General features: G+C 34.8%; 1 pseudogene; it reads right to left on the reverse strand.

The window, feature by feature from the left end:
* Positions 1-908: 908 nt before the first annotated feature.
* Positions 909-23692, reverse strand: LOC149575995 (origin of replication complex subunit 1A-like; annotated as a pseudogene).
* Between the last annotated feature and the right edge of the window lie 1928 nt (positions 23693-25620).

Genomic DNA, 25620 nt, shown 5'->3' on the forward strand with positions numbered 1-25620 from the left:
ATTATTCCTCCTTAAGAGGAATCTCACACTTGTCCTCACACACTTATGAATGGTGGCATTCATATACATGGGAGTTACATTCTAACTCCTCTCTCTCATCTCTATTTAAGAGATGACCCTCTTCTCTCATTTCACAATGAGGTTTCTTCCTCTTCTCAAATATTGTATGATCCATTGCTCTCTTGCTCTCTCTCTTTTTCTTCTTAGGCTTTTCATGCCTCATTCATAATGTCACAAGGGGTTTTCTTTGCTTTCCCCTTTCCAAATATCTTGTCTCATGATTTTGGATCTTGAAGCTTTCTCTCTCCTATTTTATGGTAATATCTTTTCATGCATTAACTCACTTAGATTCTTTCCTGGTTTTTTTCTTATTTCCATATTTCTTTTTCCATTTCTAACATGGTATCAGAGCCATTCAATCTTTGTTTTTAGTTTTTGCATGAAGGTATGATTCGAAGGAAACTCTTGAGAGAGATTTCACTAATTTCTTCTTTAATCTTCTTAAGTTGGAAGAAATTAATTTTTTTTTTTTTTTTTTGGATTTGGCTGGTTTACCACCAAACCCGATTAACTTCTGTTTGCTCTAATTTGTGTAGGTTAATTCTTATCTTCTATTAGTTTTCATCTAACCCCCTTTGGAAGGCTTGCCGGCAAAGGATTTTCCTTATTAGAAACTCTGTGCTCTTTTGATATCTGTCTTGCCTATCCTCCCTTCTTTTTTGTATGAGGATGGCATTTGTCATTGCAGAATTTTTTAAAAATTCTCATAGATTGCCATATTCTCCAACTGAAGCTTTTCATTATCTTGCATGAGTAGAGAGTTTTCATGTCGCTCGTGCTAAGATTTCATCTGGGTTCTCTGATTCTAGAATCAGAACTTAATCTAATTGGTATTCTAGGTAGGGATGTTAGAAGTTTAATTGTAATTTCTGCAAACCATGGCGAGAACTAGGTTCACAAAGTAGGATGCGACAAGCACCAAGCCTGCAACCAATTGAAAAGAGTGTGTCCCACTTAGGGAATTTCTCTTTGTGGTTTGTGCATAGAAATGAATTATAGATTGCAAGCTTTTCAAATGTTGTCTTTGATGTTCCTATTTTAAAGTTCTCATACACCATTGCTACAAGAAATTTTTTGGCAAGTATTGAACAACTCCTCATTATTTGAATATGTGGAGCTTGAAACATTTCATGTATTGCAACTTCAATGTCTGCCATGCCAACCAAATTTTTCAATGTACCCACCCCACTGTGTTCTTTTTTTGCAGTCTTTGGAGAGTGAGAGAGCACTGTTGGACTTGGAATTTTGCAAGCTCTGTAGCACATCTACATAACTCCAATGCTTGACGAGCATCACCAGAAACTGCTGCAACCTTTCGTGAAACAAACTCTATAGCCTATTTTTCAAAAGCCTCAATTCCATTCAGCCACCTAGTAATTATCTCCTGCAGTTCCTGGTAAGAATAGGGGCCAAAGCACAATCTTTGCATTCCCATATGACTTGCTATACGTGGAAGCAATTTCTCAGGCAGATCCATTGTATTTGCTATACCAATGTCTATCAACTAAGAATGGGCTCTAGTTGGCCAATCAAAAAGGTTATACAGAACCGATTGATTTCTAGTAACTAGTAAATCAAGCTCATCTATTAGCAGAATACAGGGTTGACATCCATCCTTGCTTGTCTATTTTGATTTTGAGAAACGCTGATTCAAAAAATGAAGGGTTTTTTTTTTCCAGCTTAGTTTATGCCTAGTCAATGCCTCATAGAGAACCTTGTAGAGATTCTCTGGCTGGGCAAGTTTAAGCCCATTTATCTCTACAAATCGGTAGGGCTAAATAACCTTAGCATCAACTTTAGCCTGGATCTTCTTCATTATTGTTAAAAAAGTTGCTATCTTTCCAGTCCCTGGCACCCCATGTATGTAAAGACATCGACCCAGACATTGGTTACCAGTTGCTAGTGCTCCCATCAGAAATCTTGTTATCTCGTCTATTTCTCTGTTTCTGCAAGGTAGTGAATCGAGAGAAGTAGCCAGCATAAGATTTGCCTTTGCTCTGTCAAGAGCAGTTTGCCTGCGACACCTTGTGCTATCTGGAATTTTCTTTGTCATTATTTTTTCTAGTCCACTAATGCATCTCTTGTATGTATTCACAACCTTTATAGACAGTGAAGACTTCTGGCTGCATGGAGTCTTAGCTATTGATTTTACTTTTACATGCTTTTCCATAAAATCCTCTTCTTCATCCTCAAAGTCATCTTCATCTCCCTCGGTGCATTACATTCTAAGAACAGCACAAAACATGTAGCCAAAATAGAAGCTCTCTTAGCGCCAGAGAAAGCCATTGCTAAAGATGTTAGCTAGGGCTAAAACCGGCACCAAAGATCGCAAACCCTCTTAGAAGCAGAGATCACCAGAGCGAAAATAGCAAGAATAAGAACAATCAGTTTTCAGATAATGTTAAGTTTATCTGCCACTTTGCTGTATTTATCTGTGAGAAATGATAGAGATTTTGAATATCTCTGGGCATCATTATGAAGTTTCAATATTCCCACTCTGTAGTTTATAACAGCTGTTCTGACAGTAACTATTTTTGAAAATTTTGTTTGATTCTTTTTTTTAAATTTCAGAGCCCTATTTCAAGCATACCCTCAGCAGAAGCCTCGCTGTTAGAGTAGATAATCCAAGCAATTTTTTCTTATATTAATATTTCTTTTAAGTAACATCTTCTTTTAATTCTTTTTTATTCTTTTCTTTTGCCATCAAAATTGTGGTGTAAAAATGATATCACTGAATTACTATTTAAGACACTTTGTCTTTATTCATCATATTCATTCTTCTTGATATATTTTTTATAGATGTATCGTCTCAATGTTTTTTGTTAAAGGTAAATATTATGACTTATCGTATATTTATTTAAGTATATATGGGTGCACACATATATATCCAAATAAATATATAATTTCATTTATGACTATTATGATTGAGAACTTGTTATATACCTTCACAAAATGAATTGAGTACCCATGTTTACCCTTAATGGAGTTTTATACCTGATATCTATATTTAGTTGATCTTCCTTAAATCATTTTACTTAATTGGATTATGAGTAATCTTACACATTTGCCTTCATTATGATATTTTGATGTGCCCATAGTTGCACTTTTATGCTTTTATAGCATCATTCTATGCCCATGTTGGCACTTTATGGTTTTATACCATTGATATACATGATTTATATGATATTTTTTTTGAGTTGCATAGGGAGCCAATTCTTTCAAGGATAAATATGTAGGTCCCCTCAGTATAGCTGATACATAGTTTCCTTATCTGGCCCATGGAGTATACCTTCATCCTATATTGGTGTGCACTCATTTTATATGGAGTTTCCCTCCATTTGGTTCTATTGGTTCCACTTTGAAAGATTAATATTTATATGGAGTTTCCCTCCATTTGATTCTATATGCTCTACTTTGAAAGGTTGATATTTATGGAGTTTCTCTCCATGTTGTTCCATTTTTGTTCCTCAATGCGAGGATGATATTTTATGGGAATTTCCCATTTCAATCTCTTTATCTCCTTGGTGTATGCTCCTAGTTGTGATTTATTCATGGTATGACTTCCTACACTTTGCTCATTTTTGAGTGTATAGGTGACAAGGCTACCATATCTTGGAGCACTCCAATAGTGAAGAATCTATTTGAGAAAGTTGTTTTGACCCATCATATTTTTTTTCCTCGTGGCAATGAAGTTGCTTGTCCATGATGGATTTCCAATTTGAAGGCAATATGTTGTTATATCCTCATAATCCATTCTTTTGATTATCCTAACAAAAATCATGATAATTCTACTTTGATCAGCATGTCTCTCTTTTATGTTATTTTCATATATTAATGTGATAATGATCTGCATACTTTATTGCTTAGATCATGAGTCATGCATGTTATGGATTGATCACCCATTAACTTACAGTGGGATGATTCATTAAGTGGACTGTCTATATCCACATGATTGATGCAATGTTGATGCACGTATCATTAGTTGGCCTTGTCTGTGGTCATTTGTGCATTAGTATAATATTCTTTTCATGAGAGCATTGATCAAGCTTTTTACTCAATTTGTCCTTGTTGACAATTTTTTGAGCATATACTTTATCTTGATATCAGGTTATCTCCATTGTTTTGTGGTAACATGTTTTACTCATTGTTTCTCTATGAGAGTTTTATTATCCTTATTCAAAAGGATTTTGAATTTGTATATATGATGGCATTCTACTTGTGGATATTTGTCTTGTTTTTTGTTCTCTACTTTTTTTCAGGTGATCCATCAAGGAACCTTCTCAAATTTTCACATATGAAGATGTGTCTATGCTTCCACTTGATCACATTCAAAGGACTCATGTACTTCTCTTGGATCTGCAAATGTACCATATGGCTTGAAGACAATCAAATTACTTCATATTGAAGATTAAGTTGCAAATTTTTGTAAATTATGGGTTTAATACCCTTTGATATAATTACCCCAAGTAAAGATTAAAGGGGGGTGTTAGAAGTTGTAATCTTTCCTTGGTGTGTTTATAAACCAAGGTTAGAACTCCTTTCTTTATTGTTGTAATATATTAGGATATAAGCCAAGGTATCCTAATATATTTCTTTTTTGTCCTTTTTCCACTACATCTTATTTTGTCATCTAGTGGAATATGTGAGGACAAATATTTATTGTAATTCCTAATTTTAGATTATTCCTCCTTAAGAGGAATCTCACACTTGGCCTCACACACTTATGAATGGTGGCATTCATAGACATGGGAGTTACATTCTAACTCCTCTCTCTCATCTCTATTTAAGAGATGACCCTCTTCTCTCATTTTACAATGAGGTTTCTTCCTCTTCTCAAATATTGTATGAGCCATTGCTCTCTTGCTCTCTCTCTTTTTCTTCTTAGGCTTTTCATTCCTCATTCATAATGTCACAAGGGGTTTTCTTTGCTTTCCCCTTTCCAAATATCTTGTCTCATGATGTTGGATCTTGAAGCTTTCTCTCTCCTATTTTATGGTAATATCTTTTCATGCATTAACTCACTTAGATTCTTTCTTGGTTTTTTGCTTATTTCCATATTTCTTTTTCCATTTCTAACAAGTCTTTACACCCTTCTGAACTTCGCTAACATTCTCCCATAAACTCTCACTCATACATTCCATATATCTCTCTTGCACTCACATGAATTATGGAGTTTCATCATCTTTTTAAAGGCTTTAAAGACTTAGGGTTAGGTATGAATCTACGATCAATATTCATTCTTTTTTTCCTGCTAAATTCTTTCACTTTTCCTATTGGTTGCATGCTTTCTCCATTTTTCTTATTGGTTGCATGCTGATTACATAAGGAATAAAAAAGATTTGATCTTATCTTCAAGATCCTTTGAAATTTATCTTGATTCAGCTCAAAAATTATTTACATTTGATTTTTTGAAGGCACAAACTCATATGTTGATTCTATGTTACTCAACACTTACTAATTGTTGATGCTCGACACATATAGCAATTCTGTCTCGCTCAGTATCTATAGTAACTTTGCCCTAGTTGGCATCACTTATCACTCGACACTTGATACTTTCTCAGCACTTGAAGTTTACTTGGCACCTATTGAATTTCTATCTCAGCACATACTATAGCTTGGCATCTATATTATACTCGACATCAACTTGAGAATTGGTTAAGTGTGTTGACACTCAATTGTCAAAACCAATCTGAGACTAACAAATGTCTAGTATAAATTGAAACCACATAGGATGGCATAATGTGTCCTCCTGTTTATTTATTACTTAATATAATATCCATCATGAGTTTAAATTATATTTTAGTTTAATGTTCTTTCTTACATGCATTTATTGTGATACATAAGGATTAACATCTTGAGTGCACTCTTATGCTTGCAAATGCATCTTGGCTATAAAATGTCTCTCATTTTGGGAATAAATTGGATATTATTCTCAATTATCTCAATGATTATTTATCTCTTTAGTTTTCCTCCCTTTTTATACTATGGTGTGCACATATTGTATACTTGATATGACCACTATGTAGGTATAACATCGTATCATTCAATCTCCCTTTTCATATCTCTATGGATTTGCATTATTTTATGATACATTCTTATTTTTGGCATGTGATACTTTGTTTCATGCAATATATGATTGTCTTTTCTTAACAATTTATTTTTCAAACCTTAAATATATATGTTTGTCATTTATTATTCATTTATAGTATCATTCTTTCTATATAATTTACTTAATATGTGATATATTTTCTAACATATACGTTACACCTTTTGTAGTTTAGAAACATATACCCTCAGGGGCATTTTGAATTCATTCTTGGAGGGCAAGGTTACTTTTAAATTTGTTCTCTTTTTTCTAAGGGTCAACTTTCCTTAATACAATGGCATTTATTTATCATGTGACATTATTTTCCTATAAAATGTTGTTGTCTTGATTAATATTTATTCTTACATACAAGAGGTGTATGTTACAAATCACTGCCTCTTCTTTAGTTATAGAACTATGTTCATTATAAACATTTTCGCTTACTATGTGATTTAAAGTCTACCATCCATCCTTAGGAATCCCTATTTCACCTAGAGACGAGAGACTAAATGGGTACATTTTTATCCTCCTCTACCTTTTTTTCTAAATCTCGAAGATTTTATCTTTGTTCAAAAACTCCTTTTGAAAGTAAATGTATTGTTAATAAGATATCTTCCTTTCAAGGGTCTCTTCTCCTAGGAAAAATATCCTTTCACAATTATCTATTTTCCTAGCTTGTAAGAGTCCATGCTCTTCACTAAGTTTATGACATTCATTATTATTTTAGGATATCTCCTTGTTTGTATAAGTATGCATTATTTATTCTCTTCCTTATAATTTATATGGATACATGACCATTATAATGAGGGGGGAATACATACAACCTCACTTGTATTATATTTATGCAATTTCACTTTTTGTTGTTGTTGTAAGCACTCCTTGATGGGTATAAGTGATCCTTGATCATCTCTAGGATTTATATTTACATACACATATCTCTATGGATAACATACCTTATCCATCCATAGAGAACACATATAAAATAAATCCCTATGGTTAAAAATAGATCAATTCATGGTGAGTGCACATACACATTTTTTTAATGGATAACAGAGCACAATTGATTCATGAGTGCACATATACATGCATGAAAAGTTTTGTGGGATTGGCTATTATACACATAGCTTGCTAGATGATTTAATCTTATCATTTGTTTATTTTTGTGGTATCTACTAACAAGTACATAGATCTACTAGACTATTTAATCATATCCCTTTGTTGATTCACTGTAAGAAACACAAATATTACCAGGTAAGCTAATCGATTTTGTCTTTATCTCATGGTAGTATACTTAAATCATGGTAATAGAGTTAATCCTTGGATTTCATATCATATTTTGTGATGCTCTTATTTTTCCTATGTGATCATTTATGCTTTTGCAATAGCTCGCTAGACATGATATTAGTGGGTGAGGCATTTCTTGGTCAAGGTCTCTCTTGCTAGTTGATTTGGAGTTTTTTTTAGTACTAATATATTCATGTGTATGTGTCTTTTGTTTTTATATTTTATTTCTTGTACCCTTGTGCATGGATGTAGAGTAAGGATCTGTAGTTTAGGGGATTATGTCCTTAGACTTAGTGATGTTCCATCTCTTTGTAATTTTTTGCCTCATTCATCATTTCTCTCTTCTTCTCCCTCTTGCTTTAATATGAGTAAGAATTTTCTCATAATCCCACTAAAGTAGGGGTTAAATGTGCCATATTAAAATATAAGCACCTTATTTTAAGACCTTTTAGCATTCCTTAGTGTGGTTTGGCACATTAGAACCTTCTTCCAATCTTGCTAAATTCTCTATGTTGGAACTAATGTCTAAGATTGGATTCCTATTTATTCTCCCAACCACATAAATCATTCTTAAAATGTATTTTCAACTATTTCCCCACATATTTCATCATTTTTTCTTGATTCAACATCATTTCTTGGATCCAAAGCCCATATCTAGGCCTTTTATCCTATAGGTCAAGGATGAGCACAATGCTCACCTAGGATAAGGGAAAGGGTAATCCCTTGCCTAGGTGATAAGGTATTCCCTTATACAGATGATATTTATAAATAAATTTTGTGCCTAATGTCAAATATTAATTTTCTTAGCTTCCCGAGTCATCCCTTCTCAGGGTTTGATGTAAAATTGATGTAAAAAAAGAAATTATCTCCTCATGTAGGCATATTCCATATACAAAATATCCATGCTAGAGATATAAAGATGCATTCAAGGAGTTCTCAAGCAAGAAAGCATGACATCATTCATCCAAGTATTCAAGATCTTCATCAACCATCATGCATTCTCACTCCTAGATATAGCTTCATAATGGAGTTTGGCCATCAAAGAGGAGTTATAATTTCACACAAGAATTTAACATCAAGGCATATAAAAAAACATACATACATAAGGCTTTTACTTACATTATATCCCTTCTTGGTTTTTATGTTGATTCAAAGCTACTACAATAACATACTTGATCACATATTAAACATAGTTGCATCAACATTGACATGATATTATACATTGTTCTATTTTATTCTATGACATGTTAGCAATAATTTATCATTTTAATCTCAATTAAATTTTGGTTCCTCAGCTTATGCTTGAGTGAGGCATGTTGTAATGTAGAGCCTAATAAAACTTGTAGGTTTATTCGGTGTGGTTTCCCCCCAGATTATTTCTATGGGGGTTTTTGGGGGGTAGTACCCCTAAAGCCAAAAATGACTCTATTATTGTAAAAGGTGTCATCTATTTTTTTTCTATTGGACTACTTATTCTAGCCCTAATTTTGTAAGTGACAAAAAGCTTGTATAAAATGGCTTAAGGTTAGGGATTTCATAATGTATGATTATATTGTAGTTTCTTACCGTGGTATTGAGTTGTAAGGGATTGTGGATTGTAATCACTAGATAGTAATAATATTGAACTTGTTTTTGGTAGATGTAGCCTAGGGATTGGGTGAACCACATTAAATCCTTGTGCCTTGTGTTAATCCTAACAAGTAGTATCAAAGCCAAACTATTGTCATTTTTTCTTTACCCAAACTATCATCATTTTTTTTAGCTATCCTCTACAGGAAGATCTCACGGTTGAGTGGGAACGATGGAAAATGAGGGTAAGATGAAGGTTGAGAAGTTTAATGGGAAAAATTTTTAGTTATGGAAAATTCAAATGGAGGACTATCTTTATCAAAAGTATTTATGGTGGCCATTGAAAGGAAAACCAAGAAATAGGAAACTTTGACAAATGAGGAGTGGAAAATTTTAGATAGAGAGGCACCTCGAAGTATTCAATTATGCCTAGAACAATAATTGACATTTAATATTACAAAAGTGAAGATGATGGAGTGTTTATTTAATATGAATATGGCAAAAGGTAGATCTATTGGAGAACATTTAATGAGTTTAATATTGTAACTACTCAATTATCTTTTGTAAATTTTAATTTTGATGATGAAATTAGGGCTCTCTTGATTTTGTGTTTTTTGCTTGAAAGTTGGAATGACTTGGCACTGGCTGTGAGTAATTCTATTTTTGAATCTAATACCCCAAAATTTGATGATTTGATTGGTTTTATTATGAGTGAGGAAAGTCATAGAAAAACCTTAGGTGAATCTGCATCAACAAGTGTTTTGAATGCACAAACCAAAGGTAGAGTGACTATGAGAGAGTAATTCTAGAAATAATGAAAAATCAAAGGAGAAGAGGTCTCAATCCAGAGGACCAAGAGATTGTTGGTACTATGCAAAACTAGGGCATAAGAAGAAAGATTATTGGACTCAAAAGAACAATGAAGGACATAAACCAGATGAGAACACGGAGAAAAATGTGGTAAGTAACAAATCCAAAGAGGATGTTTTTCTTTTTTCTTTAGAGAGTGTTGATGATTCTTAGGTTTTATATTCTAGGGCTTCATTTCATGCTACACCCCATAGAGGTTATTTTATTGATTATGTCCAAGGGGATTTTGGGCTTGTTTATTTTGGGGATAATGAACTTTGTTAGATATTAATTTATAAAATGGGAATCATTGCCTATGACATGAGGTAAGACATGTTCCAAAACTAAGTAGGAATTTAATTTTAGCAGGGAAACTTGGTGATGAGGGTTGCATAGTTAATTTTAATGAAAAAAATTGGAAGGTTTCAAAAGGTTCCCTTGTAGTAGAAAAAGGTGTGAAAATAGGTACCTTAAATCTTTGTACAGGTCATATTGTTCCTTATACTTAAATTATTTCAAATAAAAATGAATGTTCAAGACTAGTTGTTGCAGTTGAGCAGAGAGAACAAACAATTGTTGTAGATTATGATACAACATTATGGCACAATAGACTTGGTCACATGAGTGAGAAAGGTATGAAATTACTTCATTCAAAGAAATTTTTACCAAGTGTGAAATGTATCAATATGAAATTATGTGAAAGTTGTGTGTATGGAAAATAAAAGAGAGTGAGTTTTATGAAGAGTGGGAAGGAAAAGAAAAATGAGAAATTAGTGCTTATGCATATAGATGTATGGGGACTAGCTCAAGTATCTTCTCTTGATGATTGTCATTATTATGGTACATTTATTGATGATGCAACTATAAAAGTATGAGTTTATTTCCCTAGACATAAATCTAATGTATTTCAAACTTTTAAGAAATGGAAATGCTTGGTTGAAAATGAGACTGGTGAGAGATTAAAATGTCTCAGATCTAATAATGGTGGTGAGTATTACAGTTATCAATTTGAAGATTATTACTCCAATAATGATATTCAAAAACATAAAACTATTCAAAGGACTCCACAAGAGAATGCAGTGGTTGAGCACATGAATAGGACAATAATGAAGCATGTAAAGAGCATGAGGTTTCATGTTGGGTGGCCGTTAAACATGTGAGAAGAAGCTATGAATATTAATGTATATTTGATTAATAGAGGTTTTTCTACTCCTTTTGGTTGTGGTATTCTAGAGGAATCATGGACTAGTAAGAAGGTTAGTTACTCTTTTCTCAAAACCTTCAATTGTGAAGCATTTCCATATATAGATTCTAAAAATAGAGCCAATTTGGAAGCTAAGTCAAAAAAAATGTATATTTGTTGGATATAGCATTGATAAATTTGGTTATAGGCTTTGGGATCTTGAAAATTGTAAAATTGTAAGAATTGGGGATGTCATATTAAATGAGAAATCATTATACGAAGATCTATTGCAGCAACATGAGAAGAAAGAAAATGATTGTGTAGTGTTGGATGATACTCAAAAGGAATATTTTCTAGTAGTCCATCATGCTCTATAGTGAATGTTAGATGGTTAACAAGGCTAAGTAGACTCCAAAATGATTTTCTCCCTCTTTGTGCTTTATTTTACTAATTAATGCTAGTGAACTTGAATGTTATGATGCAGTTGTGCAGGTGGATACTAAGATTCAATGGTAGTCTTCAATAACAAAACAAATGTACTCCTTGTTGAAAAATTAGACTTGGGATTTATGCAAGTTGCATGTAGGTAAAAGGGCTTTACAAAATAAATGAGTTTACTAGTTGAAAAAAGAGGATGAAGGTAAGAAAATATTTAAAGCTAGGTAAGTTGTAAGAGGATTTTCACAGAAAAAAGAGCATTAATTTTGATGAGATATTTTCTCCTACTGTTAAAATGACTTCTATTTGTATTATTTTAAGTATCGTGGCTATTGAAGATTTTCATTTGGAGTAGCTTGATGTTAAAATAGCATTTCTTCATGGTGATTTATATGAAGAGATATAAATGGCACAACCACAAGGATTTGAGGTCAAAAGTAAGGAGAACTTTGTGTGCACATTGAAGAAACGCTTATATGGCTTGAAGCAAGCACCTTGACAATGGTATCCTAAATTTGACAATTTTATACATGAGCATGGTTACAGTTAGTGTCATTTTAACCATTGCATTTATATTAAGAGGTTAGATGATGAAAACTATAACATTTTATGTTTATATATTGATGATATGCTATTAGCTATGTCTAACATAGATCACATTTAGGGGCTGAAATGATAGTTAGCACATTCATTTTCTATGAAGGATTTGGGAGCAGCAAAACAAATTCTTGGTATGAAGATTTGTAGAGATAGGAAATGTAGTGCCTCTTGTGTTTGTGGTATGGACTTTGTTATATTTTGATGTGAGAGATTCTTGATACTCTTGTTGTGTTACTTTTGAGATGACCTGATGGTCGAATTTTATACTTTGATTTTATTATCATAGATGTTATACTATTATGTTGTTCAATTTATCATATTTGCATGTTGATGCCATTTTTGAGATGATAGTAGGTCTATGATGATATCTGGTTATCTAATATTTGGACATATCTTTGATTCTATTATGTGATGGATTTTATGCTATGGTGACTTACTTCATTCTTGTTTCATTTTGCTTTGTGTGAATGTGAGTAATGTAAATGGATTATTTAAGTATAATTGATTAAATGGTTAAATTAGGTATTTAATACATTTATTTCTTTGGCTATGTTATTATATGAAATTGCACTTGATCGTGTGTTTTAGTGTGTAGAATTTATATCCCTGGTAGTGGCACATGGAGTTAGTGATTCAGTTGTTCATATTTTACCAATGTCATCCCTGTATGGTCGACGTATCCTTAATTAATTGTTTAAATTAAACCTTTCAGTGATTATTAAGTCTGAACTCATTTTCATTATGTGACTAAACTAGTGAGCATGTCTGTGCATTTAGAGGTTTGCATTGTCACGAAATTTGTTAAGGAAATTTCTATGATTTTAGGTTTTCGAGCTTTAAATTTTATTGAATTTAATTTTTGGTAGCTTTTTCATCGATGAATTCCTATTACTAGGAATAGTCTATATTTGTTTGGGTCGATTCGGAGTCTAGCTAGTCTAAATAGCTATTTTTCCTAATCAATTATTCACTCAAAAAGTGAATAAGTATTGAAAGAGGAATTTAATACCTCACTTCTCACTTTTGCAAAATACAAAATTGAGAGCTTTTTTGAGAATCCTCTTCTGAAGGATCACATTTTCATTTTTTGTGAGAGCTACAGGTGTGAGATCTTCGTGAGGTCAATCTTGTTGGATCCGCCTCAGGGAGACCTTGTTGTGTCATGATTTTTGGCAGTTTCCACAGGTGATTTGTTTTATTGTGTTGTTTCCTATTTCATCCCCTTTTTCTATCAAGTAGGGCTTTCCTATTTTCTTGTTTTAGCTTTGTTTCTTTATCGATTTCTAGTAGTTGTTTGTTTAGAGTTTGATAACTAGTGTTCCCCTCCATTTCTATTTGTTTGTTCTACCCAGTTGGTTAGGTATGAACATTTTTCTAATTTTTGGGATGAGGGTTTGGAGGTTTGCACCGTTATGCTGGTCATTTTTGCATATAGTATCCAAACCCAAAATTTATTGGATTTTTTAGGCTTTTGTGCCCTAAGACCAAATGGGTTTTAATTTCAAAGTTTTCCAATTTTGGGGGTTTTTACCTCATTTTGTGGGCTGCCTTATTTTCTTGGGTTCTCTTGGCATGATGTTGGTTGTGGACCTAGATCATCTATTGGGATGTAGTTAGATCATTATTGCAATTTTTTGTTGCATTGGGCTGTGTGTCACATATATCCTCCTGAGCTTATTTTTGGTTGAGTGATATTTTTCTTGTGTTCTCATCTAGTCCTTGTGTAATGATCTTTGTGATAGTGGTGTGCCACACATGAGTATGTACACGTACATTTTTTGGGTGATTTACGAGGCTTGATCTTCATTGGACTTGCCAAAAGTTATGATCATTTGGGTTGGTTGGGAATATGCATGCCTACAGGTACTCATCATTGGATGAGCATGGGTAGGGTAGGGTAGCATATGGAGGGGGCTTCTATCTCATAGCATGGTGATCGTTGCCTAGTGGGTTAGAAAAGGAAGTTTTAAATAAGTGATAACTAAATAAAATACTGGGTGGTAATAAAATTTTAGATAAAAAATGTTTAGTGTGAGAGCCTTCAATTGGGGAGTTGAGCTACATGATTTGAGCTTGGGCCCCACAATGCCAAGCAACTCTCCATGATGTCAACACCTACATAGTAGCCCATTGAGTGTCTTACCAAGACCTATAGTTTATACATTGCCTCTGGTCTTGGTTTTAGTCATCATACTATCTATTGTGAGTGTTAGCCATGGATGTTTGCTTTGTGTGTTTGTGGTTGGATCATTAGCTCCATTAGCATGGTGGGAGTGGACTAATGGGTTACACATGGTTGGGAGGCATAGCTACCTTCACCACTACTAGGGACTAGTGTACAAAGATGGTCTATTATCCCAGTGCGATCGTGGTTGGATATTTTCACTTGGTACTTTGGGTTTTGGAGTATGCTTTCTTGTGATATATGCTTTTATTGGAATGCTTCTATATCATGTTTAGATGATGTTAGTTTTGATGCATTTCCTTATTATGATTTTTAATATATAATGTTATGATGCTATCTTCTTAGTTGGAGAATCTATTGCTTTTGGTTTAGCATGTTAGATTTCCTATTCTTATGATGTTATTATGCTTTAGTAGTGATGTCCTTATAAGATAGCTCCAGCTATCTAGTTGATATTTTGGGATGTTAAGTGTAGGGGATGGCTAGGGCCTTTGAGGTTTCATGATGCTATTATAGTTGGGAGGAATCATGCACTTATTTTGGTTGTTTTAGTTCATTGTAATGGTTTTTTAGTACACTACAATGTTACCTTTAGTACCTTTTTTTACTACTTTTTTCAAATTTTTGGTGTGGTTTCTGTCTTAAAGTTTAGCATTCAAGTGTCTATGCCTCAATTGTTGGATCCGGTACTCCCCGATGTGGAGGAAATTTAGTTCTTAATCTTTTAACTTTTTGTTTCTAGCATGTTTTTTTGGATCCTTGCACAAAATTTCACTTTCTCATGTGAAAATATAAAATTTTTCATGGTGTGATGGGTTTTCTCACACTACTTTTGGCACTTCCTTGCACAAAACCCCACCCCAATTTTGAGGTGTTTTGGCTACTAAGCCAAGTACTTCCTCATGCCATTTGGTTCATTTCCTCACGTGAAAGATAGTTTCTTGTATGGCATTCTATACTTCCTCATGCAAGATTTATGTCTTCTATTGGTCCTTGCATGAAAAATAGGTGGCATCTCCACTGGTTTTTAGGGATCAATTTTTTTTGTTTTAAGTATCCTTTAGGTTTACTAAATTTTCCATGCTTTGACAGATCTTAGATTCTTTGTTCTGTTGTCATCTTTGGCCTTCACTTCTTAGTTTGTGTGTGTGAGTTTAGTAGTGGCATTTGGAGATTGACTGGTTGTTAGGATTGTGGTTAAGTCTTCCCTTGCAATCTTTGTGATCCTAGTATGTTGAGTGTTGAGTACATCCATACTTTTTTTTAAAAAATTTATCTTGGCTTGTATTGAATCCTTGTTCCAAAGATCTATGAGTGGGGCATTATATCTAGTATCAAATCCCATGTTGCAACATTGGGATCTCTCTGTTATGCTTCCACTATGTTTGTGTTTTCTGGTTGTGTATTATTATCTTATATTTTCTTATTTTGATATCTCCTTGTGGTTCATGCTTATGACTCTAAGCTTGTGACATTTGTTCTAACCCTTATCTTGTGACTCCATAGTGATGCCTCCTACACTTAGACCTAGTGTTCAAGGTGGTAAATAAAGGAATAATCATGACGAAGAACACCAGGAAGAGGAAATTTAGGGTCGAGAGGGAGAATAGGGTAATAATGAACATGGTGGCATTGGGGCATTAATGTCGATGCTACAAGAGATCCTAGCTCGCTTAGGACCTTGTGCTAAGGAAAACCAATGTGACGATGGTTGAGAAGAGGAATCTCATCATGGAGATTCCCATAGGTTTGAGCATAGGGAAGAGGAACATAACCATGAGCATGAACATTCTAGTACACCACCTAAGGGAAGAAGGCATGGATGGAGGGGTCGTTCTTGAGATGGTGATGTTTTCACTTGGGTTGAAATGATTTGAGAACTTCAGAGGTCCAAACTACCATTATTTGATGGCCAAGGGGTAGGACTCAAGGCTAAGACCTACTTACTAGACATGGGGCATTGCTTCTCCTTACTACCTTATGGGAGCAATGTGAAGGTCTATTGTGCAATCACATAGTAAAGGGAACATGGTTCTATCTAGTGAGATATGGAGTGCACGAAGTTTCATATTGATGTAGCAAATCTCATTTGGGAGATCTTTGAGGAGAGGTTCAAGGAGAAATTATTTTCTCCACAGTACCATGAAGCTCGTACTGATGAGTTTCATGATCTCAAATAGGGGAACATGACAATAGATTAGTATGAGAAGTATTTCCTTGGGTTGAGACAATACTCAGGTTACCAATATTATGAGGCACTCCTCACACAACATTTTTTTAGGGTCCTTTGACACTCTATCATTGGGGATTTCCATGTTCACCAGCTAAGGACACTTGCCCATGCCTTGGAAAAGGAAAGAATTCTAGAGAGTAATGTGACTAGAGGGTTTGACAACAAATCTAGTTCTAAGAACCAAAGTACATTAAACTTAGGGTAGGATGCAAAGTTCACTCAGTTCTCATGGAAGGTCCAAACCTAATCAGTACCCTCTCATGGTGGATATTATCGTGGGAATCAAAAAAGGGGTTTTGGAAAAAGGATGGAAATTCATCAAGTACCTCTAGAAAGAAAGGAGATGACCAGAGTCATTGACAAAAATGGTAGTAGGACCACCCTCCTTAGAGTGGTTATCAAAACTCTAACAAGGGTAGTGCACCTTATCCTAGTGTTGCATAGGATGGTCATGGAACAAGTTCCAGCTTTGCAACAAACTATTATTCATGTGCCTAGCCTGGTCATAAATATTTTGGGTGTCCTATCAAACTGTCTATAGGACCTAGTAAGAGTGCAGCCAAATTAGGGCCTATTGTGGGAGATGCTAGAAGGAGCCATTGAGTCTTTGCAACAATTGATAACCGTCAAGCTGAGCATCAAGGTATGGTAGTCAAGGCTAGAGGTACATTTCATGGTATTTCAACTTTAGTTTTTTTTGACTCGGGTGCTTTAGATTTTTTTATTTCATCATCTCTTGTTTAGTGATGTGGACTAGTGGTAGTATGTCAAGTCGATAGGTGGTAGGTTAAGTTAGCTATGGGTTCTAAAGTGGTTGTATACTCATTGGTCAATGGTTGTAGTTTAGATTTGGGGACCTTCACCACCAAAGTGGATCTTTTTATCATATCTCTAGCATTATACAACATTTTTTTGGGCATGGATTGGTTAGCCACCCATCAGGAAAATATAGATTGCTACCATAAGTCGGTGTAGTGTGTGGATGACATAGGTGGGTAAGTGGAAATTTTAGGGGTTTAGAGACTAATCTCACTTTGGATGATCTCATCTAATTAGTTGAAGTGGAGTGTGTGAAAGGATTGTCAGTTGTTTCTTATTTCTATCAGTGATCTTAAGCAAGCTAAGAGCCATACAGTGACACTTAATGATCACCCACTCCTTTGTGAGTATGCAGATATGTTTCCTAATAAGATACTTGATATGCCACCACAGTGTGACATTAATTTTTGGATTGATCTTGTACCAGGAGTAGAGCCAATTTTATGAGCTCCATACTACATAACTACTCAGGAGTTGAGTGAGCTTAGATTGTTGTTGGAGGAATTTTTGTCCAAGGTTTATATTCATCCTAGTGTATCCCCATGGGGTGCACTAGTCATCTTTGTATTTATGCATCAACTACCGACAGTTGAATAAGGGCAATTGAATAAGGTGATGGTGAAGAACCAATATCCTTTGCCGAGGATAGATGACTTATTTGATCAAATGAAGGGAGCACGAGTGTTCTCAATGATTGATCTTAAGTTAGGATACCATTAGTTTCATATCCAAGAGGTTGACATTCATCAAACATCTTTTTGTACATGCTATGGACATTATGAGTTCATGGTTGTACCCTTTGGGTTAACCAATGCACCATCAATGATTATGAGTTTGATGAATGGAGTATCTTGCACGTACCTCAATCAGTGTGTCATTGTATTCTTGGATGACATATTGATCTATTCAAAGACTATTGAGGAACATGAGGTCCATTTACATCAGAGGTTGTAGTGCTTGAGAGACCATCAGTTGTATGGTAACTTGAGTAAATGTGGATTCTTCCATTCGAAGGTAAAGTATTTGGGGCATATCATCACTGGTGATGGAATTCTAGTGGATCTAGAAAATATTTGTGTTATCATAGATTGGCTAGTACCCATTAATATCTTAGAGGTTTGTAGTTTCATGGGATTGGCAGGTTACTACCATCACTTTGTGAATGATTTCTCACGAATGGCTCATCTCATCACTTCTCTTCAATGTAAAGGGAAGAAGTGTATGTTTGGTTAGACCAGTGCAAGATGGTATTTAATGCTCTTAAGGAGTGTTTGACTAGTGCACTAGTCCTTGAAGTGTCTAATCATGTAGGTGATTTCATGGTTTTCACAGATGCTTCATTGGAAGGCGCAGGTGCAGTGTTGATGCAAGATGGTTGAGTGATTACCTATGAGTTTAGAAAAATCAATGACCGTGAGCTTAACTACTGCACTCATGATTTGAAACTTGTGGCCATAGTGCATTCTCTAGCTCATTGGAGGTGTTTTCTTTTGGGACATAGGTTTGAGTTGCATAGCGATCATATGAGCTTATAGTATATCTTTACTTAGCCAAACTTGAATGCACAACAACATTGCTGGATACAATTCCTCTGTGAATATGAGTTTTATGTTTACTACATTAAAGCAAAGGAAAATGTTTTTGGGGATGCCTTCAGCATGAGGTGACATGAGATATCGGTGTTGTCATTGGGAGTGGATTTGTGAGGCCATATCTTGGAGGCCTTGCCTAGTGACACGTGGTATCAGGAGGTGAGGGCAGAGATCAAGTTTGGATGTACCCTTGGTGGAAGATTTTTAGGTTATTTTCTTGAGTCTGATGGACTATTGCAACACTTGGGGCATATCTATGTACCTATTTCTGGTGATTTTTATACCTTGGTTTTGTCAAAATTGCATCATGCACCATATTCCACACATCCTAGTGTCAAGAAGATGCATATTGATCTTAAGTAGTTGTACTTTTGGGTAGGGATGAGGTGCAATATTTTTTATTTTATTACTCAATGTCTTGAGTGCCAAAGAGTGATGGCAAAGAATCAGCATCCAATGGGTCTTTTGCAACCACATACCATTCCAGAGTGGAAATGGGATATGATATCCATTGATTTTATCACAGGATTGCCTATGTCATCATTGTCATGCCCTAAATTTAACAAGGTAAAATGCAACCAATTTTTTTTGTTCCTAAAGAAAGGAAATAATAGATAAGTTTAATACATACTACATCAAATACGTTATGGAAAGCTGACGACTAGGTAATGTTGAGATCAAGTCTCAAAGTTGCATGAATAGTTTACTAGAGTTATAGGGTTTTTAGTTTTTTATTTTAAAAAAACTTGATTTGGATAAGGTAAATGGGTATGGTTAAAGTATGCATAAAATATTTTTCCCTTGTTTCAAGGTTTAAGAAAATAGTTGAATTATGATTACATTTCATTAAGCTTTAGAGTTGGTACTAAAAACACATTGCACTAGATCAAACCATAAGTGGTTGTTCTATAGGAACTCATAGCAAGGTTGATCGAGTTCAATTAATTAAACCATAGGTTTGTGATTTCAAAGGTATGTCCTCAAGTCAAGGGGTATTTAGAGTTTCCAAGTTCCCAAATTGAATTTGAGATAGTCAGGCACAATTTAGTAAGGTTAGAATCATAAGTTTCACCTCTAGACATTAGGGTGGGAACTCACCTCTCCTTGACACATTAAGGTTTTAATCCAAATTAACAACTTAATAAACCTTACTTAACCATATTTAATCACACATCATTATGTTTGATCAATTATATGAATTACATTAGCTGTTAATTCGATACCATACATGTATTGTAATATATTAGATCTATCCCTTGGAGGAACTACATCTACACTTATAAGTTAACCTATCAATTTAATAATACTTGGTTTCCATTATGAATAAAACTAATAGAATTTATTAAGACATCAACTACTTACCATTAAATCAATTTTGACACAAAAATCATCTTCTACCATGGAGCTAAAATGTGTCCTAGATGTTATTGAGGAAAAGTTTGATTCAAAAGAGCCTAAGTCCATGTGTAGTACCTATAGTGTTGGCACCAAAGAAAGATTGGGAGTGGAGAATGTGTACAAACTCTTAGGCTAAAAATATAATAACCATCAAGTATTGGTTCCCTTTTCCAAGAATAGATGATCTTATAGACTGTTTGAGTGGAGCTTAGTACTTCACAAAGATAGATCTCAAGAGTGTCTATCACTAGATACAGATACAAGAGGGAGATGAGTGGAAGACTACATTCAAGACCAAGGATGGTCTATATGAGTGGTTAGTCATGCCCTTTTGACTCACCAACATGCCAAGCACCTTCATGCGGCTTATGAATGAGGTACTAAAGGAATTCTTAGGAAAATGTGATATTGTTTATCTGGATGATATTTTAATTTTTAGAAAATCTTTGGATGAACATTTATTGCACATTCATAGTGTCCTTAAAAGGTTGAGAGAAGAGAAATTATTGATTAATTTAAAGAAGTGTAGCTTCATCAAAAAGGAGTTAGTCTATTTGGGGTTTTTTATATCAATTGAGGGTTTCAAAATGGATCTAGAGAAGGTAAAGACCATCCTAGAATGACCTACTTCAAGGTTTGCTAGTAAGGTGAGGTTAGTCCATGGTTTGGTTAGTTTTTACAAGAGGTTCATTAGAAATTTCAGCAGCATATGTGCACCCCTAACTAAAACAATGAGGGGGGATAGAAAAGAGTTCAAGTGGACTACAAGAGCTGCAAAGAGTTTTGAATTGTTGAAGAAGAAGGTGATAGAAAAACCTATGTTGGCACTTCCTAATTTCAATAAAGTGTTTTAGGTGGATTGCGATGCTAGTGGTAGTGCTATTGGGGTTGTATTGAGCCAAGAAGGTAAGCCTATTGCCTATTTAGTGAGAAATTGAATGATGCAAAGAAGTATTATGTTTATGATCACGAGTTATATGCAATAATTCAAGCCTTAAAGAAATGGAGGCATTATTTATTTCCAAAAGAATTTTTCTTGTATACTAATCACCAAGCATTGAAGTACCTAAATAGCCAAGGTAAATTGAATCAGAGACATTTGAAATGGGTAGAGTTCATGCAAAGCTATACATTTGTGTTGAAACATAGAAGTGGAAGGTCTAATAGGGTAGCAGATGCATTGAGTAGGAGACATTTTTTGTTGAAAATAATGTAGGTTGAAGTGGTTGGGTTTGATAAACTCAAGAATTTGTACCCTAAGGATCCTAATTTTTCTAAAGCATGGAAGGCTTGTAAAGAACTTGTTACTCTAGACAGGACCAGGTGGCTAGATTATTTGATTCGGGATGGTATGCTTTTCAAGGGCAATCAATTATGTATTCCAAGGAGTTCTATGAGGGAGAACTTGATCAAGGAGAAACACAGTGGAGGAATGGCAAGACACTTTGGTCAAGATAAGACTGTTGCCATTATTAGAGAACATTATTTTTGGCCTCAATTGTCCCACAATGTGAAGAAGTTTGTGCAGAGTTGTCAAGTATGTCAAGCAACCAAAGGATTTAGTCACAATACTAGACTCTATTAGTCATTTCCTATTCCATCGAATCCTTGGAGGACATAAGTATGGATTTTTTTCTTGAATTTTTGAGGACACAAAGGGGTAATGACTCAGTATTTGTGGTGGTTGATAGGTTCTCCAAGATGGTACATTTCATTCTATTTGTGTAAATAAATATTTACTTATTACACTTACTTAAGTTTACTTAGGTTAATGCATTAGTTTATTATTTTGCATTATTTTATTATTTTTATTTGTGAGATACTTAGGAGTTTGAAAACCTTTTGAGTTGTCATGTTGACAACACAGGAGTACATAACTCTATTTAAGCACATGGTGTCTACAACACTGTTTTGTGTGTCACACCTTTGTAGGCTTATCCTCTCATCACCACACTTACTTTTGTGCTTAATGGAGGATAATCCATATCTTGTGGACATGTGCTTGGTTGTATGATACATCATGATGCTAACTTCTATGCATTCTAGAAGCTCTCCTGAGGCCTTTATATTCAGGCACTCCTAGTGTACTCTTGATGAACTAGTTATTGAATACATTGTTATTCTAATCATACTCTGTCTACTTTGGTCTATTGTGTGCTTGTGATTGAGTTCTTAGTTCCTAGGTGAATTTTTTCCTTAGGAAAATTCTTACATGGTATCAAAGCAACTTGGAGATTTTCTCATCACAAGCCGTTCGAGACCTCCTGCTTGCTTCATCACCTCAGCCTGAATCTGGAGTGCTGCAGAAATAGGGAGTGTCTAGCATCAGATTTGACCTCGCCATTGCGTTCAAAATATTGAACCGGTGAAAATTGACTATAAACTCAGCTACCTTGGTCCAAAGTTGATCGTGAGGCAAAAAATTTTTGCAAATCAAAACCTAGAGGCCCCGATTTGCAGTACGGGTATGGTCTTTTTTGCAGATTTATTTGATTAATTTAGATCTGCATTTTTAATTTTTCTTTGCATTTTTATTTTTTGTCTAAGTATTAGAAAAAATTCAAAGAAATTTTTTTTAGCAGACCTGAGCAGTGACACCCCGGATCTACCAATTTGGAAGGAATTTATTGCGTGTAGAATAAATTTGGTGTAGAGGCCATACCATATTTTGTAGTAGGGAAGAGAAACTTCCTAGTGAATAAATATGTCTTATAGACTAAATTTTGGCTAGTCATACCTCCAACACTGGCAGCCACATTACATGAGTCGAGATGAGCTCTTTGCTTGATGTATGCAGGTTCACACTTTTAATCAGCACATTTCATGCACCCACTGTCAATGTGGGATAAATTCCACATAAAATCTGGTTAAGCAGGGGTTTCTCTGGCAATAATCTCCAACCCACATTTTGATTGCTCTCGCTTCGATGCAAATCATAAATTCTCCAGCACCCACTGCAATTTTAAACTATCAGTCGAGCTATTAAACCTCGACAATCTGCATCCAAATTTCAGTGAGGGAATTTGGTGTTCTCTAATGACTGCATACTATTTTTTGCATTTCCCATTACACGGCCTGACTGTCATACTTCAGCAACTCTGCAGGTTCTCGACGAGTATTCTCCGACAGGCACAGAGCTCCTGGCTGTCACCAACTTTCCCGTTGACTATTAGAGTTCGATGACCCCACGTGACTATTTCTTTTCCGATAGAAATAGTTGAAACCTCTGGCTTGCATTTTTCTTTAACACAATTATTTTTCTCGCCTGTGTAGTGGGATGTACTCCTGCCACTGTGGATCTCCACGCGATGAAAAACACTACCACATGGTAGTCTGGAATTGCCATGCCACCTGTGGACAACTGGCCCTTTTCCATGTCAATAGTACGATCTGACATGTGTTATTTTTTGTATAGTACAAAAAAGTTCAGCCAGCAACCCTGTCATCTGCCACGTCAGTACATGGCATATTTTTTGTTGACATCATCTTTTCATGGTGTTAAAATTGATACCCATCTGAACGTCATTCTTGGTCATTTTTAAACTGCAGTGATGGTTGTTTGACAGTCAAATTTAGACTCGCAGTTTCTCCTCCAGATCCCTCTCTAGATTGCTTTTCAGTTTGGCAACCTGACTTTGTGAGCTCCTAACTTGGACATTCAAACTTTGATTTAGTTGTAATTTTTTTGAAATCAAATAAAATTTCTTGAATTTTCAAGTGGTGGTGTTGTTTTCTAGTTTTGGTGCACAAATTTTGCAAAAATTGCATTTTTTGGCAACTATACCTACATAATCCTGCATTTTGCAACTTCAAAAGCTCCGTATGGGCACATTTGGTCACTTTTTCAAGTTCTATTTTTTTTTAAAGTGTGTATTTTTTTGTCTACTTTCTAGATCTGAAGTTAGATTCTAGGGTTGTGTGGACCAATTTCTCACTTTCAGAATTAGGCCTTCTTTGGCATTGTATAGCTTTCATTCTTTTTTAAAATTGTTGTAAAACTAAGCTATAGTGCTTAAGTGATATATTTCAGCCTCATAAGGTAGTTTTAAAAGCCAAATCAAAAAGTCTACTTTGTTCATTTTGACAAGTGGCCCATTGTAAATGCACTACTTATAAAATGCCAACATCATCTCTTTTGGGGGGGTCTTTTGATTGAGTGAAAAGGGGGGGGTGTACTATGTTCTTTGTGTCTCTCTATTGTGCTCTTTTCATTTCTACATCATGGGTTTTAAATGTCCTCCTCTAACTTCACGCAACTATTCTACATGGAAAGATATTGCATGGAGTAGATTAATGGAAAAATGATATAGTCTTTATGTAGATGGTACAATTACTAAACCTACTAATGCTAAAGAACTCATTAATTGGAAAAAGACAAGACCAACATGCTTTAGGTGTTATCAAGAGTTGTGTAAATGGGGATCTTCTCTTTCACATTAAAAATTGTTCAGAATCTAAGGAAGCTTGGGATAAACTTGAACAGTTGTATGGTAAAGTTGATGAAGAAAAGGGATTTCAGATTGAGGATGATCTACTTCTCTTGGATCCTAAGAATTATGACACAATTTAGGATTATATCATTAAATTCAATGAGTATAGGCCACTTCTCAAAGATTGTGGAAATCCCATTAAGGATGATAGGTTGATTCATCACATCCTGAAGAAACTACCTTCTGAGTATGCCAACTTTGTTTCAAGTTTTAATACTCACAGGTTAACCATGGGATCTGCTTACCAGAAGCCTTCCTTTGATGGATTTGTAGACATGTTGATTGTTGAACAATTGCACTTGGTGGATTTTGGACTTCTCAAGTCATCTAAGACCAAAGCCTTGGTGGCCAGTGATGATTCCAAATCTAGTCAAGGGGGAAAAATCAAGAAGAAGAAGAAGCAATGGAAGTAGAAAACACAATCTAAGACACAACATGACTCCTCTCAACAAGGCAGTTCTTCTTTAAACAAGAAGGGAAGTGATGAAAAAAAGGACAAACTCTTTTGTGCATACTGCAAAAAGCCAAATCATGACAAGCATCATTACAAGACAAAAAGAATTGATGAGTTAGAAAATCTACTCAAGAAGAACAAGATTCAAGTACCAGGTACTTCCACGAATTCTACTCCTACCTCTTCAAAAGGTAAAGGTCAAGCACTTATGGCCAACACAAGTTCTTTTTTGAAATGGATACTTGACTTAGGTGCCTCCTACCACATGGGTTCTTCAAGGGAAGATTTTTCTTCATTGAAGCAATCAAAGGTACCACACATCTTCGTGGGAGATGATACTAAGATGGAAGTTGAAGGGAAAGGACATGTGGAAATGGACAA

This window comes from Cupressus sempervirens, chromosome 1 (assembly GCF_028749045.1).
Source record: "Cupressus sempervirens isolate cs-2001-9-10 chromosome 1, ASM2874904v1, whole genome shotgun sequence".
In the NCBI taxonomy this organism is placed as follows: Eukaryota; Viridiplantae; Streptophyta; class Pinopsida; order Cupressales; family Cupressaceae; genus Cupressus; species Cupressus sempervirens.